This window comes from Vigna unguiculata, chromosome 8 (assembly GCF_037176805.1).
Source record: "Vigna unguiculata cultivar grain cowpea cultivar isolate G323 ecotype 2 chromosome 8, ASM3717680v1, whole genome shotgun sequence".
Taxonomy (NCBI): domain Eukaryota; kingdom Viridiplantae; phylum Streptophyta; class Magnoliopsida; order Fabales; family Fabaceae; genus Vigna; species Vigna unguiculata.
In genome coordinates this window covers 41,708,002-41,711,902 of record NC_140799.1, presented here as the reverse complement: position 1 = coordinate 41,711,902, position 3,901 = coordinate 41,708,002, and the positions used below count along the sequence as shown (strand labels likewise).

The 3,901-nt window shown below is 33.1% G+C and overlaps 1 protein-coding gene and 1 long non-coding RNA gene across 3 annotated transcripts in view; one reads left to right on the top strand and one right to left on the bottom strand.

Moving 5' to 3' along the window:
- Positions 1-373: 373 nt before the first annotated feature.
- Positions 374-885, bottom strand: LOC114193069 (uncharacterized). Its single transcript, XR_003606217.1, has 2 exons — positions 789-885; positions 374-597 (listed from the first exon to the last, which is right to left on the bottom strand). It is a non-coding gene; the product is annotated as an uncharacterized LOC114193069 (long non-coding RNA).
- Positions 886-2,824: 1,939 nt separating this feature from the next.
- ZAP1 (zinc-dependent activator protein-1) overlaps positions 2,825-3,901 on the top strand; it is a 3,769-nt gene continuing 2,692 nt past the window's right edge. The window contains exon 1 of one of the 2 annotated variants that reach the window (XM_028084685.2): positions 2,825-3,046. The gene's annotated coding sequence lies outside the window, so the exon portion shown is untranslated. The remainder of the gene's footprint in view (positions 3,047-3,901) is intronic. The other variant, XM_028084686.2, reaches the window with a different exon arrangement.

The following is a 3,901-nucleotide window of genomic DNA, read 5'->3' as shown; positions in this document are numbered from 1 at the left end:
TTTCCACTCATAACAAAAAATAATATATGCATAAAAATGTTTTAACTAACATTTATTATTACCATCAAATGGGACCTATGTGTATATGGGAATGGATAAATGCATCGCTTTATTTTATTAAAATTAATATTAAATATCTGAAAAAGAAAATATTTTGTTAAACCTAATATTTTATATTTATCCTCTCTAGTTCTTTATTTTTGTTTAAAAATATTACAAGATTAATACCCAAATAATTTATAATTGTCGCGATAGACTCTTAGATCTATGAGTAATTACCATTATTATTGATAATACATAGATAATACAAGATTATTATAGCGGAAATATATTTGTTTTAGTTTTATGCAATTTTTAAGTATATTGAATGTAATTGATGAACAAGAATGATCATGTTATTACTTCAACTTCTTTTATTACTAATAAATTCCACAACAAAGGCATGAAATTATCACATATTTATTTGAGGTTTTTCATTTCCACGACACACGCAAGTGCAACACATTCTGATGCATTCCCTTTCGCAATGAAGAGGACACTTCAGAAGACTACAACGAGCTTTATTATAGCACTCGTAGTTACAATCACCCACAACCCCTGCAAAATTTGTTCATTCTTTGTCAAATCATTAGTTAAACAATCATGGTGTTTCATCTATTTCACAAAAATCATCATATAAAAATAAGCACAACTCCAAATTCAAGAAAATTTGTGATTTTTGACACGAACAAAAGTATAAATAACTGTATATAAGAGACACAACAAAAGAGAAACAAAGCGAAACATACCTGTCGTAAATATTATGAGAAATAGAACCATCAAACAAGGAAACAACATGGAAGTTTTTGCCATTGGTTGTGTGTTTAAAGGGCTTTTTTAGAATAATTTTTCAAGTTATCGAGCTGTGTATCCGAGGATTATTTATAACTAACAATAAGAAAATAATAATGATAACAATAATTACAATTATGATGATAATAAAGTGCATTAAATTATAAGAGACAAAGGTATGCTTTAGAGTTGAGGTTGGAGCTTTAAAGTTTTTGAGGTATCAAAATAATATATTTAAAATTTTATATACTTAATCATTGTTACTAATATAACAAAAGTATAAATAATTTATTATTTAAATTTTTTTTATATGTTTTATTCTTAAGAAGTGATAATTTTGAAGTTGTATTTGTGACATGAATATCATTTTAAATCAGTTTTTCTAATTTTATCTCTTTCAATTATTAGAATATTCTTGTAAGGACGTTTTTCTTATAATACGTTACATGTAATTAATGAAACTTCTCACATATAATTATTTGAATCTTAAATGAAGGTTACTCTAATTCAACAATTGAATCATTAACATCACTTTTAGTTTTCATATGTATCTTCCTTTTTATCACTTTTAAAAATAAATTTATTCGTTTATTTCTCATCAATATACATATTTAAAACAAAGTTTAAGTCTAAAAAATAATTAATCAATATCTAAAAAACAACGCGGTGCGTCCTCCACCCTTCATAGAAGCGCGGTGCACCCTCCACTTGTCACAACAGTGCGGTGCGTCCTGCAGTCATCGCAACAGTGGTGGCACCTCCTCCACGATCGAATGCAACGTAGCGGTGTAATACTCAAGTCAGGTGTCTGAGTGCTCACAAAAAAATCATGTTCTTTCTCTTCCCTTCGCGAAACACACAATGTAAGATCCAGAGCCTCCCTGAAATAGAAATAGTCAGCGACACTCTCCAAACACCCAACAGTGCTTCCTCCACCAATCGAAGGCAGCAATGCATCCTCCACCCATTGAAGCCAACAGCGGCTCCTCCATCGCCTAAGCCAACAGTGCCTCCTCCACCATCGAAGCCCACGACGTGTCTTCCACCGTCGAAGCCTGCAGTTATAGTTGGAAGCATGGATTTCCAAAATGTGCTACATGAAGGTTCATCCAAAGTTGCATCCAATCTTATTAACATGGAAGATGAAGAATATTTCCATATTTAGTTGTGTACTTTGTTAATTAGAAACTTTAAATTTTTTTGTTGAACTTAAGGATTATGAGCTTGTGTATTTTGTTAATTAGGAGTTTTGAATTTGTTGGTTGAACTTAAAGATTATGAGCTTTGATTTGGTTTAATTTGGTTTAAGGATTTTGTTGCTTTGATTTGGAATGATGTGATTGCATTTTGTTTATGTTGGCAGGGAATTATATTTCGTTATGAGCATCGGTTATTAACTCTTGTAACATATCTGTAGTATTACTTAATTACTTGGCAGGAATTGCTTTATGTTTGTTTAATTACGGGGGCTAGCCCGTGGACTACGAGCCATACAGTTGGGCTGGGTGGGCCACATAAACAAATCCAATTTCAACTTGTGGGGCGGACCAACCATGCACCACGCATTTCACGTGCCAGAACGCGGGGCGGGCTAGAACGGCCCTAAACCCTGAGAAGCCTTAAAAGTGTTTTAGACTCGTTACTATATATACTTTTTCTCTGAATGTACTCCATGTTAATTCTTTACCATGACATAACTATTCTTATTTTTCCTTTCTTATTTCATGTGCTCAGAAAGTTCTTTATGAAATGTTAAAAAATATAAGACATGTTCTGTAAAGTCCTTTTCAAAATGCTAATGGGGTGCAGTTAATAAAACAGGCCCAATTGGTGAATGTAGCCCAGAGCAGAGAGTATTGTGGTGCGGTTTGAGAGAGAGAGAGGGAGAACAAGAACCGTCGATTGAAGACTTGACAAATGAAATGAAAGCTCAGAAAAGCATATTCTATGTGTGTGTATGTCAGCGTGTCACTTTAAAATTAATAACACAGCAGAGAGAGAGAGAGAGTGGACTTTTGTTACCTTTTGCCTTGTTTTTTGGGTCAATTAAATAAGGATGTTACATTGGACTCACTCCCATTGCATTGCTTCCTTCCACCACCCAAACCCACAACACAACATCAACAACGTTTTCTTCTGCTCTGCAACAAATAAACACTTCTTTACTCAACTCAACTCCCTCTTCTCCAATTTCGAGACTTTTCTTGTTTTCCGGGTAAGTCATCTCTTCCCACGTGCAATCTTTCTCTTTATAGTCCCCACAACCCAATTTCACTCTTTTCTATTCACCCTTTTTAATCTTAGCGTACTAAAATCGATGTCGGACTTTTTTTTTTTTTTTTTCTGGGTTAAGGGATATTTGGAGAGAAGGTAGAAAAGAGCGTTTTTTTTGAGACCCTAGCAAATGAATTAACACTCTTTTTGATTTGGTTCGTTGGGTTAATTTCAGAAACAGAATAAAGAATAAAGAATAAAGAATAAGCTATCTCTGAATGTTTTGTTTGCAATTGGGTTGTTTAACAGATAATTAAGTAGAGAATGGTATGATCTCAAAGTAGGACCTGGAAATTAAATTTTTGGTTGAGATTTGTTGAGCTTCTGTGAATTGGAATTTAGTATGGCTTTAATTATGCGTGTGTATGTTTGTATGTTCATCTATGGCGTCAAGACTCCGATTTGGAATATTTAGATATAGTATTTGGTCCATCATGAGTGAATGAATGATTTCGCATGTTTAAAGTGAGTTTCATATTGCTGCTGCTTCTGCTAATAAAAGTTGGGTTTTTTTTAGCATCTGCTGTTTAGCAAGTAAAAGTAGAAAGAGGAATTTTTATTAGAAAAAGAAATTGTTAATTATTACATAGGGAAAACAATAAGTAAAGGATACTCTTTTCTTTTTTCAGCGAAAACTTTCCGCATTTTTTGCCTTAGAACAGGGTTGACATTAATAGAACTGATAAAAAGTTCAACAATGGAACCTCGGATGAAACAGAAAATTTCCCTACCCACTGTTCATGCTGTAGCTATTACTGATCTTTCTGTCACATGGAACTGGAACCTAAATTTGTAT